General features: G+C 48.2%; 1 protein-coding gene and 1 long non-coding RNA gene across 5 annotated transcripts in view; one reads left to right on the forward strand and one right to left on the reverse strand.

Annotated features, from left to right (window-relative positions):
* The window catches only part of lamb4 (laminin, beta 4), a 117,020-nt gene that overhangs the window by 94,688 nt on the left and 7,164 nt on the right, over positions 1 to 15,168 (forward strand). The gene's annotated exons all lie outside the window — the stretch shown is intronic.
* On the reverse strand, positions 1,787 to 2,480 carry LOC120716592. Its single transcript, XR_005691997.1, has 3 exons — positions 2,302 to 2,480; positions 2,091 to 2,208; positions 1,787 to 2,001 (listed from the first exon to the last, which is right to left on the reverse strand). It is a non-coding gene; the product is annotated as an uncharacterized LOC120716592 (long non-coding RNA).

Here is a 15,168-nt window from a genome sequence, read left to right on the forward strand (position 1 = left end):
TCTATTTCATATACTTTTACAGTTTATGCAACAGTCGACACGCTGCAGTGTACTCAGTATTCTCCACCTTGACAGCCAATCCCAGTTGCTGTGGTGTAATATAAATGCCCTCTTGTCACTTATCTTCTTTCCTTCAGAATGATGATGATGATGATGCACGGGTGTTTGTGCACAGAGGTCCTCAGAAGTCTGACGTATTGAGTCTCTGTCCACCTGGTTGTTATTTATGGATGTCGGCCATGAGGTTTCTATAATCTTTTTTAGGACAGATGTGTGAGAAAGGAATGTCTGGTGTGTGCTAATGAAAGTATTCATGCTGTTATTTTTGAAAGCTTTATGTTTGGTTCTTAAAACCTTTGCAGTGCACTCAATCACCTTACTGTCTGCAAGTATCGCGTCTGGAGTCACATCCTGGGCCATCTGACCTCAGGAAATCACATGATAGGTTGGGGCCAGGTTTCACAATGAGCTCACCCGAAACTCTGGCTGATTGGGACCCACACCCGTTTTCACACCTTTGGCTCATGTGATTAGAGGATCATCAGGGGTCCTTTTGTCCCTCTTTGGGGGGAAACTCCCACTGGGTTTAATCTGGGACTCTCCACCATTTGACCTTAGAACTGAAGAAGCTTCTCAGATGAGAGGTGAAACGTCTTCAAGTAACTTAAAGAAGTCCAGACGCTTTTCTTTCCAAGCTCCTGAGACTACGATCACCTGCATGACTGAGAACCTTCACAGACGTCTGCAAGTATCATTTTCAAAGACCTGTAAGAATTTTGTTGCATTTCTGCTGCTTTGCTCCTACTTTATTCCTGTATTATCATTTTAACCTTTCACTAGGCTTTTTGTTTGTTTCTTTGTTTCTTTGTTTGTTTGTTTGTTTTGGGGGTGTTGTCACATGACACAAACATTACTGCAGTAGATTACCACAGCTATCTGAGTCAGGCACTGAAGCTGTGATTGTCTTCATTCTTTCATTTTTTGTGACTTTAATAATCAATTGTCCAATAAAATATGTGTTAGTAAATTAATTTACAAATAATTTATTTAGAAATTAAATTAATAAAGTAATAAATTATTATTATTATTATTATTATATAAAATGAATTATAAATATAGAAGTAATTAGTCCTTTAATAAATGCCTTTAACAAAGTGAAGTATGGGGAAAATAGGGGGGAACATAATTTTCTCTTGCATCTCTCCTGTGCCGGTTTCCCATACCTGCAGCTGAGGAATGGCAGAGTACTGACAAGGACACAAACCTCTGTGTTTTACCGTACAGCATTTCCAGAGAGCAATGACCGCTCATCAAGATCAGCCAGAGATCAATCCCATCTAGAGCTGTGGTTGAGACCAAGATATGGGAACAGACAAAATAATAAATACCTCAATTTCAGGTAGATGATGAATAGAGACCTGTGACAGCGTTCACATTCCTGAGCTGTCCTGTGGCTCGTCCTGCAGAACTGATAAATCCAGCTGTGCAATTTCCAGAAACGATACCAATTCACAACAAGAAAATGTATAATCTTAGAAAAATACTGGCGTATATATGATGTGTCTGTCAGAAAGGGTTCAAGGAAATGACCATTTTCACTTTCTGACTCCGTGTGTCATCGTTGCATTTTGGCTTTTCTTCACTTTATGTTTCATTCAGCTCAGAAACAGAGTTTACATTTTGTTAAAGAAGGTAACTTATATCATCATCATATCAACCCTTTGTTCTCATATTAGGACATTTCTTTAAAGCTGTTCAAAGGGACTTTGTTACGTTGGTTTTGTCAGGTGTGCTGGATTACACAGATGGATTACGTGGCAGAAACACACACACGGACGCAAAAATAGTTTGTGATGCAAGTTTATATACACGAGTAGGGGGGGATATTTACAAGGGAAGGGGCTATATACAGTGATGGATAAAAATGTGCCAGGAGATAAACACCGAGGAGATGAGACGGAGCCGAGGCATGCAGGTAGGCAGCAGACGCACCGGAGCTACCTGACAACAAGGAACAAAACAGAGCTTATGGCGTACCGTTGATAGCCGAACGTTAAACATAAGTGGACGGAGAGAGTTGGAGAGCTTACTTGACCACCCAAACCACAGCCGCTGCGGTGATCGCAGCCTGATGAAACGTGGCACTCCGTCGCGGATCCACAATAGCCAACACAAAATCCTAGGTAGGCGGGCAGGCGATGGAACAGGCTAAGACAAAGAGAAGCAGGCAAAACGTGGATCCTTAAAACATACAGCTCCACAGCGTAAAATCAACAGATGCAGCCTGTGCTAACTCGTTACCACTTATGACAGCGACAATACTCCGACACCAGACGTCCGTGACTCTGCTCCCTAAAAGCGCTCACTGATGACGTCCGATGCGTCGCAGGTGTGTTGGAATGCCATCAAGCCCCGCCTCGCCTACCTATAACCAAAAGGAAAACAAAAACCCAAACAACAACAATACACCTACCCACCACCTAACAGTATCCCCCCCTCAAGGAACGCCACCCGGCGGTCCTCCAGGCTTGTCAGGATGCCTCCTGTAAAAATCCACAATAAGCGCCGGGTCCACAATGAAGGCCCTAGAGACCCAGGAGCGCTCCTCCGGGCCATACCCCTCCCAGTCCACCAGAAACTGGAAACCTCGGCCACGACGGCGCACATCCAGCAGCCGCCGGACCGAATAGACAGGACCCCCGTCCACCACCCGGGCGGGCGGAGGAGGTTCCACGGGTGGGCACAGCGGGCTGCGAGAAAACTGGCTGCAGTTGAGAAACATGGAACGTAGGATGAATCCTCATGGAGGCCGGTAGTTGCAGCCTCACGGAAACAGGATTGATGATGCGTTGGATGGTGAAAGGACCCAGGAAGCGAGGGGCAAGCTTCCTGGCCACGCACTTCAAAGGAACATTTGCAGAGGACAGCCAAACCTGTTGGCCCACGGTGTATTGAGGCGCAGGCATTCTCCTCCGATCAGCAGCCTGGCGAGTCTGAGACACGGTCCGGAGCAGCGCCGCCTTAGTCCGGCGCCAAATCCTCCGACTGCGACGTAGATAATCCCGCACGGCCAGAACCGCAATCTCCGCCTCCTGAGAAGGAAACAACGGCGGCTGATATCCCAGACAGACCTCAAACGGAGAAAACCCAGTAGCTGCCGAGGTGAGAGAGTTATAAGCATACTCAATCCAAGCAAGATGACCACTCCAGGAAGCGGGGTCAGAGGAGGCCACACAGCGCAAGGCGGACTCCAACTGCTGATTGGCCCTTTCAGTCTGTCGATTAGACTGCGGGTGATAGCCCGAGGAAAGGCTCACCCCCACCCCCAAAGCAGTACAAAAAGCCTTCCACACCCGAGAAACAAACTGAGGCCCCCTGTCCGACACAATGTCCAAAGGAATCCCATGTAACCGAAAAACGTGATCCACGAGTACGCGAGCAGTTTCCAGGGCAGAAGGAAGTTTAGACAAAGGGACAAAATGCGCTGCCTTGGAGAACCTGTCCACAATGGTGAGGATCACCGAGTGACCAGCGGAACGCGGCAACCCGGTAACAAAGTCAACTGCAATATGCGACCAAGGTCGACCAGGGACAGGCAGGGGATGCAGCAACCCGGGAGGGGCCAAATGACGGCTCTTATTGCGCGCACAAGTGTCACAGGCCAGCACATACTCGCGGGCATCACTCGCCAAAGCGGGCCACCAAAAGAAGCACCGTAACAGGGAAACCGTATGACGCATGCCAGGATGACAAGCAAAACGAGACGCGTGCACCCAGTGCAAGACACGCGCGCGCACGGCCGCCGGAACAAACAGTTTACCCGGCGGGCCCGAACCCGGGTCCGGATCCTGCCGCTGCGCCTGGCGCACCAGGCTCTCAATCTCCCATGTCACGGCCCCCACCACACAAGACGAGGGGATGATCGGAACCACCCCCGTAGACTCAGACGCGGGGGAAAACTGACGGGACAAGGCGTCCGGCTTAACATTGCGAGAACCCGGGCGAAACGAGATCGTAAAATGGAACCGGCTAAAAAACAGCTGCCACCTGGCCTGCCTGGAGTTAAGCCGCTTCGCACTCCGAATGTAAGAGAGATTCTTATGGTCCGTCCAAACCACAAACGGCTGTATCGCCCCCTCCAACCAGTGATGCCACTCTTCCAAAGCCAGCTTAACCGCCAGCAGCTCACGATTACCCACGTCATAGTTCCGCTCAGCCGGAGAAAACCGCCGCGAAAAAAAACGCGCACGGATGGAGACGGCCATCATCGGGCGAGCGCTGCGACAACACCGCCCCCGCACCCACATCAGAAGCATCCACCTCCACCACAAACTGTCTGGCACCATCCGGGTGGGCGAGAATGGACGCGGAACAAAACAACTCCTTCAACCGAGCAAACGCCTGCTCGGCCTCAGGAGACCAACTGAAAACTCGAGCCGGGGACGTAAGCCGGGTGAGCGGAAGGGTGATCTGACTGAAGTTCTTAATAAATCGGCGATAAAAATTAGCAAACCCCAAAAACCTCTGCAGATGTTTGCGCGAGGAAGGAGTCGGCCAATCAGCAATCGCTCTGATTTTGCCAGGATCAGGCCCCACCCGCCCCCTAGCAAGGACATAGCCCAGGAACGACACAGAATGAGCATGAAACTCACACTTCTCCGCTTTCACAAAAAGTTTGTTTTCCAGAAGGCGCTGCAAAACGCTGCGCACCTGCTGAACATGGTCCTCAAAAGACCGCGAAAAAACAAGGATGTCATCCAAATAAACGAACACACACCGATTCAAAAAGTCCCGAAGCACATCATTAATCAATGCTGCCGGTGCATTCGTCAGGCCAAAAGGCATTACCAGATATTCGTAATGTCCACGGTGAGTGTTAAAGGCAGTTTTCCACTCATCTCCCTGGCGCATGCGCACCAGATGGTACGCATTGCGAACGTCCAGCTTCGTAAAAACGACCGCGTCCTGTAAAGGTTCAAAAGCAGAAGAGATCAGGGGAAGAGGATATTTGTTCTTCACAGTAATGTCATTAAGACCCCGAAAATCAATGCAGGGTCGGAGAGATCCATCCTTCTTATCCACAAAGAAAAAAACCCGCCGCCAACGGCGAAGACGATGGACGAATCAGACCCGCCTCCAGCGACTCCGAAATATACTTCTCCATGGCTGCCTTCTCCGGACCAGAGAGGTTATACAGCCGGCTGGTGGGCAAAGGAGCTCCAGGTAACAGTTCAATGCCACAATCATAAGAACGATGGGGGGGGAAGCGAGAGCGCACAGCGTTTACTGAAAACCGCCCCCAGATCATGATATTGTTCAGGTACAGACGAAAGATCCACCTCCTCGGGCGCCAGCTTAGACGAGCAGACAGGCGAAGGCGGAAGAGCAGACTGTAAACAGTGAGACAAGCAGTGGCTACTCCAACTCTCAAAGCGACGGGAGGACCAATTGATATGAGGATTATGACGCTCGAACCACGGGTAACCTAAAACGATGGGAGACTCCGGAGAGGAAAAAAACAAAGAAACGAAGAACCTCACGATGATTACCAGAAAGAATCAACGAAACCGGTTCAGTCTCATGAGTGACGGAGGGCAGTAACTGACCGGTGAGAGCCACAACGGAGACGGGAACCTGCAGGGGTTTCGTCTCAATACCGAGACGCCGCGTGAGACCGCCGTCAATTAAAATTCTGCTCAGCGCCAGAATCCAAAAGTGCGTTAGTGGAGAAAGTGCCAGAAGCGGCGTTCACGATAGCAGGAAGCTGCATGCGGGGAATTTGGGAAAGAGAGGAAGTGCCACCCACCAGTACCCCCACAGTTACTGGTGGGCACCGCCTTTTGACCACAACGGGCAGGTGGACACAAATGGCCCGACTGGCCACAATACAAACACAACCGTCCCTCAAACCGCCTCCGACGCTCCTCCAGCGTCAGCCGTATACGACCCAACTGCATAGGCTCCTCAGCGGCGGGCGCCGGAGGAGACCGTGCGCGGGCCGAACCGGGAGGAGGGGGACGGGATACTGCGCGCCCCGCGGTGCGCTCACCACTCCCAGTTGTTCTCCTCTAAATTGTATCAATGTCATGTGACTTATGTGACTGGAGACATGACCACGCCCATTTACGTCTTGCCTGCACCACTGGAAGGAGATGCCTGCCTCAAACTTGTACAAGAGAAAGTAAGTAAAATACCTCAGTTAAGAGATATTAATGAAATATTTTGTACATATGTTTTCTAAAGGGTCTGCTACTAATATATAATGAAAATTATATGCCTGCCTGAATTAGTGATGGTAAATTTGATTCTTTTTACTGAATCGAGTTTTAATGAGTCACTCACCAAAGTGAATCGGGTTTTTGAGTCATTTGATTCACTGAGTCAGTCGACCAGAGAGGTGCAAGAAATGTACATTTTCACTCAAACTAATGTGTTTCTCTGTTCATGTAAATCCTACTGGTAAGATGATGATTCTAAAAAAACAACTATTTTATAGAGCAAAAAGAGCAAAAACATTTCTAAAATTAAGCAATTTCCTATCAAAATTGCTAATAACATTTATTTTTGTTTTATTTTTATTTTATTAGTATTTCCTTAAATGTGTCAAATATATATCTTCTCATCTAAATGTCCACTGAAATGTGAGCCAGGGGGCGGTAATGCGCCTTAACATTGGTTGCCAACCAAGAAGATTCAGCACAGGAGGGAGGGGATGAGTAGCTCAAATGTGCTGTTAGCATGCTAGCAGAGCGATGCTACTGTGAACCGAGGAGCTATTGTCTTGATGTGAGCTTCTACTCAGGGTTTTTTCTTTCCAGTTCAGAGCAGAAATGTTTTTGTTAAGATACTGGATGTTGTGTTTTTCTCCACAATTTTAATTATAAGCTAGATACATTGCTGCTAAACAGCAACAGGGATGAGTCAGTGAGTCAGTTGGGCTTGTGAATCATGATTCACGAGTCAGTAAAGTAATTCTCGAGTATTGAACAATTCGTTCATGATTCGCGCATCACTAGCCTGAATCTTTTCACCATAAGAAGAGTAAATGTAAGCATAGCAACATTTGTTGCCGCTAGCATAACACATGTTATGCTAGCTGTCAGCTGTGTGCTAGCAGGTTTTAGCTGTTTATTCTTTTACCTTTTGTTTTTGTCTTCAAATTTGTTGAAACTGGTTCATGAGACTGTGAAATCAATATTTAGATTTTTGTCACTAATGGTACCCTACTGCCATGGCTAGCGGGGCAAGCTGTGTTGAATTTAACGAGGACCCAGGGTGCTGGCAGCTGAGATGCAGGTGAGTTTTATTGAGAAACAGTTCAAACATTCGTAGCTCCGTGGTTATTTACAGTGGGGCAAAAAAGTATTTAGTCAGCCACCGATTGTGCAAGTTCCCCCACTTAAAATGATGACAGAGGTCAGTAATTTGCACCAGAGGTACACTTCAACTGTGAGAGACAGAATGTGAAAAAAAAATCCATGAATTCACATGGTAGGATTTGTAAAGAATTTATTCGTAAATTAGGGTGGAAAATAAGTATTTGGTCACCTCAAACAAGGAAAATCTCTGGCTCTCACAGACCTGTAACGTCTTCTGTAAGAAGCTTTTCTGTCCCCCACTCGTTACCTGTATGAATGGCACCTGTTTGAACTCGTCATCTGTATAAAAGACACCTGTCCACAGCCTCAAACAGTCAGACTCCAAACTCCGCCATGGCCAAGACCAAAGAGCTTTCGAAGGACACCAGGAAAAGTATTGTAGACCTGCACCAGACTGGGAAGAGTGAATCTACAATAGGCAAGCAGCTTGGTGTGAAAAAATCAACTGTGGGAGCAATCATCAGAAAATGGAAGACATACAAGACCACTGATAATCTCCCTCGATCTGGGGCTCCACGCAAGATCTCATCCCGTGGGGTCAAAATGATCATGAGAACGGCGAGCAAAGATCCCAGAACCACACGGGGGGACCTGGTGAATGACCTGCAGAGAGCTGGGACCAAAGTAACAAAGGTCACCATCAGTAACACACTACAACGGCAGGGAATCAAATCCCGCAGTGCCAGACGTGTTCCGCTGCTGAAGCCAGTGCATGTCCAGGCCCGTCTGAAGTTTGCCAGAGAGCACATGGATGATACAGCAGAGGATTGGGAGAATGTCATGTGGTCAGATGAAACCAAAGTAGAACTTTTTGGTATAAACTCAACTCGTCGTGTTTGGAGGAAGAAGAATACTGAGTTGCATCCCAAGAACACCATACCTACTGTGAAGCATGGGGGTGGAAACATCATGCTATGGGGCTGTTTTTCTGCCAAGGGGACAGGACGACTGATCCGTGTTAAGGACAGAATGAATGGGGCCATGTATCGTGAGATTTTGAGCCAAAACCTCCTTCCATCAGTGAGAACTTTGAAGATGAAACGGGGCCGGGTCTTCCAACATGACAATGAGCCAGAACACACCGCCCGGGCAACAAAGGAGTGGCTCCGTAAGAAGCATTTGAAAGTCCTGGAGTGGCCTAGCCAGTCTCCAGACCTCAACCCCATAGAAAATCTGTGGCGGGAGTTGAAAGTCCGTGTTGCTCGGCGACAGCCCCAAAACATCACTGCTCTCGAGAAGATCTGCATGGAGGAATGGGCCAAAATACCAGCTACTGTGTGTGCAAACCTGATAAAGACCTATAGTAAACGTTTGACCTCTGTTATTGCCAACAAAGGTTATGTTACAAAGTATTGAGTTGTATTTTTGTTATTGACCAAATACTTATTTTCCACCCTGATTTACGAATAAATTCTTTACAAATCCTACCATGTGGATTCATGGATTTTTTTTTCACATTCTGTCTCTCACAGTTGAAGTGTACCTCTGGTGCAAATTACTGACCTCTGTCATCATTTTAAGTGGGGGAACTTGCACAATCGGTGGCTGACTAAATACTTTTTTGCCCCACTGTATATATATATATATATATAAATTATAGCAGTCTAACATTACCAATGTGTTTAAGTACTGATTTTGGCAGAAATGATGAGACAACATGGGAACAAATACATGACTAGGTGTAGCAGAGTAATGGCCAACAAACACACTTAACACAAATGACATGCATGTTGCTAATTGGGAGTAATTGACCCATTCAGTGAAAGGGGTGTGTTCAAATTAATAGCAGTGTGGAGTTCAGTAAGGGAGGTCATTTAGTCTGTGAAGAAATGGGTGGCAATGATGGCCCTTATTTAGTCTGGTCTTGCAGTCTCGGCTGATTGTTCGGTCTACCAGTACCTAGTGTTTTGTGCCTCTGGTATTCTTTCCCATCCCTTTCTGTGCCCCACTCATGTATTGACCCATATGCCTGTTCATCTTAGCCACTATGATGCCTGACAGGAGCTTCCATGTGGTGCTGAGGCAGGTTATTGGTTGGTAGTTAGAGGGGACCGGTCCCTTCTGGGGGTCCTTGAGGATCAGGACTGACCGGCCTAGGGTTAGCCATTCTGGATGTCTCTCATCCACTAGCAGCTGGTTCATTTGTGCTGCCAGTCGCTCGTGGAGTGCAGTCAGCTTCTTCAGCCAGTAGGCGTGAACCATGACGGGGCCCGGTGCTGTACTGGACACCCTTTCTTGGATCTCTGTCACTGTGATGGTTACTGGACCCTGTTCAGGGAGGTTGCTGTGGTCTGCCCTCAGATCCACTAGTCACTGAGCATTGCCGTAATGGGTTAAGTCCTTCTCCCATATGCTCTTCCAGTATTGTTCCGTCTCCAGCCTTGGTGGTGCTGTTCTCATATTGTTCCCCTGCCACTGAGAGTACACCTTGGCTGGTTCTGTGGAGAACACGTGGTTTATTCTCCTGCCTTCTATCTCTCTGGTGTACATCTTCAAGCAGCTGACCAAGGCTGTGAGTCATTGCTTGGCAGTTTCCAAGGCCTCAGGTATGGACAGCTTCCTGTACTTCTTAGCCACCTTCTTTATCACTCCTTTCTGCAACTCCGTTAGTTGGCTAATATTAAATTCCGTTCTTTTGAATTCTTTTGGCGACAGAGAAAGACTGGACTCATTTGTGTCAGAAAACGACTACAAGAAGACAGCTCCTTGGAGGACAGGACCAACTTCACACCCGATCAGATTTGCACACTGTTAGACCTCTGCCTCACCACTACATATTTCAAGTACAACGAAGGCTTTTACAGACAAAAACATGGCTGTGCCATGGGCTCCCCCGTGTCACCTATTGTAGCCAACCTTTACATGGAGGAAGTGGAAAGGAAGGCTCTTGGCTCTTTCAAAGGAAGAGTACCCAGCCACTGGTACAGATATGTGGACGACACCTGGGTCAAAATCAAGACACAAGAAGTGGAATCCTTCACTGCGCACATTAACGCTGTGGATAAAAACATCAAGTTCACCAGGGAAGACACAAGGGACAACTGTCTGCCTTTCCTGGACTGCGCTGTGCACATTGAAGAGAACGGCAAACTCAACATCGAAGTTTACCGGAAGCCCACACACACGGACCAGTACCTCCTCTTTGACTCCCATCACCCTTTGGAACACAAACTTGGAGTAATCGGGACCCTACACCACTGGGCAGAACATGTTCCCTCTAAGCCTGAAGGGAAAAAGAAGGAACACACACATGTAAAGGAAGCACTCAAAACGTGCGGCTATCCTAAATGGGCGTTCTTAAAGTCAGCAAAGAGGCACAGAAAAGAAGACCAGACACCAGCGAGGGAGGATAAGAAGGACAGACGCAACAACATTGTCATCCCCTATGTAGCCGGTGTATCAGAGAAACTCAGGAGAGTTTTCTCCAAGCATGACATCCCAGTGTATTTCAGACCCAGCAACACGCTCAGACAGAAACTGGTTCACCCGAAAGACAAAACGCCAAAACACAAACTTAACAATGTGGTGTATGCTGTACAGTGCAGCGAGGAATGCTCAGACCTCTACATTGGAGAGACCAAACAGCCACTTCACAAGCGCATGGCACAACATAGAAGAGCCACCTCCACAGGACAAGACTCAGCAGTCCATCTGCATCTTAAGGATAAAGGACACTCTTTCGAGGATGCCAATGTTCACATTTTGGACAGAGAGGACAGATGGTTTGAAAGAGGAGTGAAAGAAGCCATCTATGTCCACTGTGAGCGACCATCTTTGAACAGAGGCGGTGGTTTACGACACCAACTCTCTGCCATCTATAATCCAGTTTTGAGTTCCCTCCCCAGACGCCTTAACGCCCACTCACATCCTGGGCCATCTGACCTCAGGAATTCGCATGATAAGGTGGGGCCAGGTTTCACAATGAACACACCCGAAACTCTGGCTGATTGGGACCCACGCCCAGTTTCCCACCTTGGCTCAGGCGATTAGAGGATCATCAGGGGGTCCTTTTGTCCCTCTGTGGGGGGTCACTCCCACTAGGTTTATATCTGGGACTCTCCACCATTTGACCTTAGAACTGAAGAAGCTTCTCGGATGAGAGGTGAAACGTCTTCAAGCAACTTAAAGAAGTCCAGACGCTTTTCTTTGCAAGCTCCTTTGACTGGACTCAGAGTGGTCAAGCTCAAAAATAATCTTTATTTTTACAATTCCGGAAATGGAGACCCGAATACACGAACACACAAGCTCAGGTCTGAAAGCATTAGAAGCCAGCATGGTTATATAGTTCTGCTGCACATCACACACACACACACAGTTTACTGAGTTCCACTTTTTCTATACTTCCTGTTTTCTGCACAAGATGTGCAGTCTACTCTGTGACTTATGGCATACATTCTAACTCACAAGGGCGTTTTCCTACACTGGGCTCTATGAAACAATATAAACAGAAAATAAGCATTAAGAATATATATTTATATTGTAACACTAACCTCCCTCCGTGCTACCTTGATCTTAGCCTCTAACCTCCTTCTCCATGGAGGGTACTGCCCCTTTTGGCTATTCAACTTGTAGCCAAGCATCTCACTGATCACTGCTTCCGTATTGTAGATCAGCTTGTTAGTTTTGGTAATGGCGGCTGTAGGTATCGTCCGTAGTGCTAAATTAACATCATCTAGCAGATCTTCTGAGGGTACCCCCCGTAGTCTTGGTAACCGACTACGGGGGGTCCAGGTTTCAAGCTTGCCCATGATCCTATCTTTCAGGTCAGTTCCTCTTGCACTCAATGATCCTTCTCCTATCGCACTTGGGGATTGATGCCCAATCTCTGGTGGGGGTGATGATATCTACCCCCTGATCTGGCATCCTGGCTCCCCCTTGCTGTAGCATTTATGTTGTACCTCGTCAATCTGTAGCTGTGAGAGCAGCCCCTTCTTTCAAATGTTGGAACATTTATTTATATATATATATCTATATATATATATATCAGGGGTTGGCAACCTTTGTGATGATGAGGGCTAGTGGTGCAACAGAGTCACGGATTGGATCAATTTTCGGATCAGCAAAAAAAGAAAAAAGACAAAAATGTAACATTTACTTATTCACTTATCAAAGTATTTTTTGCCTGTTAAAAACATTCAACTCAAGACTCATTCCACGCAATTATTAAAAAAAAACTTATGGTTCAATATAGGGCAGTATAGGGCTTTGTATATACCACTCAATTCAATTCAATTTTATTTATAAAGTGTCAAATCACAACAACAGTCGACTCAAGGCACTTTATATTGTAAGGTAGACCCTACAATAATACATACAGCTCATTATATCGCCCTCCGCTGTGATATAATGAGCTGTCACGGTCACGTAGCTTTCCGTTGCCCTGGAGGGTCCACCCGTTTGTAGTAGTTAGGGTAACAGAAGAGGCCTGGGACAGTTCAGCCATAACTTTAAACTTTTCCTGCTCATACATGCTTGGAATGATCTTGTCACTAAAGTGGACACGCAACAGGATATCATAGCGTGGCTCAAGCACGTTCATCATAGTTTAACCCCCTTGTTTTGCACAACGGAATATGGCCTCCCGTCTGCAGCTAAACACCCCAGTAGCTTTTGTAATAGCTTTAGCCCGGTCGGACTGGGCAGCAAAGGGCTGCTTAAATGGCAGCCTCGCTTCTGTCAGTCTGCCCCAGGGCAGCTGTGGCTACAACCGTAGCTTGCCTCCACCAGTGTGTGAATGTGAGAGTGAATGAATAATGGCATTGTAAAGTGCTTTGGGTGCCTTGAAAAGCGCTATATAAATCCAATCCATTATTATTATTATTAAATACCGAAAACTCCTCTGCTCCTTCACTTGGACCGCTAGCACTGGCCATAACTATCGCTTGACAGACCCACCACGCGCACTGACATTGACTTTGGCTCTTACACGCACCATACACATACTTTTTTTTCTTCTTTTTCGAATCTTCGGATCACGTGCGTGCCAAATCATGGAGTGGGATCGGTTCGGATTACGGATCAACCGTGATCCGTTGCACCACTAATGAGTGCGATCTAAAATTTTCTCAGAAGTCAATGTGCCATATGTGTCACGGTTTGCCAGGGCAAGCCGTGTGGAGTTGGAGAAAGGACCCAAAAGGCGGCAGCTCTGGTGCAGGTGAGTATTTATTTACAGGAGTGGGTACAAACAGTAATGGTGGGTGAACATGAAACCGGAAACCTAAACTGGGTAAACTAACAACACAAACCAGAAACGAAGATGCAGGGAGATCCGGGGAAATACACATGGAGAGATGCAGGGAGACCGAGGGGAAACAACACAGACGAACCAGCAACTACTATGACAGAAGACACAACCTAAATACACTCAGAGAACACAGGGAGATTACACACAGGTGGGGAACACAGCTGGGAGTGATTAACGTGACGAGACTAGGGAGGCAACTGAAAACACTCACATAAGACGCAGACCTTCACAATAAAACAGGAACTTACACATGAAAGGACACAACTAAGAAACGCGGACTAGATACAGGAACACACGGGCAGAACAGAATAAACACTAAACAGAGGAAGAACAGAACCAAAATCACAAGAAGAGAAAACACAAAACGCTGGGTCAAAAGGACCCAGGATCATGACAGTACCCCCCGCCAAGGGCTGGCCCCAGACAGCCCAACACAAGAAAACCAAAACAGACCAAAAAAAAAAAAAAAAAAAAAAAAACCCGACCAGGGCGGGTGGCGGGGGTCCAGGAAGGAGGGCTCGAAGCCAAACAAAACCAGAGCACCAGAAGGCCACAAAAGAGAACACGAGTCCAAAACCAAAAGAAGACAAAAAAAGAAACACACCAGAGCACAGGAAAACAGAGTCCAAAACAGAAGAGGTCAGGGGGCCGGCCAGCACAGGAGTCCAAACAGTTCAGGGGGCCGACCGTGCGGACGGCAACGGCGGCGACATGGACACAGTTCGGGAGGCCGGCCGTGCGGAAGGCAACGGCGGCCACTCAGGCGAAGGCAGTCCAGGGGCCGGCCGTGCGGAAGGCAACGGCGGCCACTCAGGCGAAGAGGGTCTGGGGGCCGCCCATGACGGCGATGGCGCCCGGCCAGTGGCCTAGCCAGCGGTCTAGAAAGCGGCCGTTTAGCTCCAGACCCAAACGAGGCAGGGCCAGGCGAGGCTGAAGGCATGGAGGCTGGGCCGGGCGGGGCTGAAGGCACGGAGGCCGGACCGGGCGGCGGCATGGGTGATGCTGGAGCCGGACCAGGCGAAGATGATGGGGCCGGACCAGGCGAAGATGATGAAGCCGGGGCCGGACCAGGCAAAGATGATGAAGCCGGGGCAGGCGAGGATGAAGCTGCAGGCGGCGGCTTGGAAGCCGGAGACGGAGGCGCTGCAGGCGGCGGCGTGGAAGCCAGAGGTGCCGCAAACTAGACGGATCCCTTGGACCCTCCAGTGATGACAGGAGACGAAGGCCGGACGGGCCCCTTGGACCCTCCAGCGGAGACACAAGATGAAGGCCGGACGGGCCCCTTGGACCCTCCAGCAGAAGCCATCACAAAGCCAGCAGGCGTGGAGTCCTCTGGCAGACACGAAGGCAATGGGTGCTGTGCTGAGCACTGGCCCTGCTCAGACAGCACTGACACGGAGTTGTTCTCTGAGGGCTGCTTAATCTTCAGGGGTCCAGAAACAGCTGGGAACTGAAACCTGGCTTCTGGGGAGGCCCTGGAGTGCAGAACGGTGCCTGAAGCAGCTAAAGCGTGAGAAATTCCCTGACTGGAACGTAGACTTT

Source organism: Simochromis diagramma, unplaced genomic scaffold (assembly GCF_900408965.1).
Source record: "Simochromis diagramma unplaced genomic scaffold, fSimDia1.1 OVJJ01000482.1, whole genome shotgun sequence".
NCBI classification, from domain to species: domain Eukaryota; kingdom Metazoa; phylum Chordata; class Actinopteri; order Cichliformes; family Cichlidae; genus Simochromis; species Simochromis diagramma.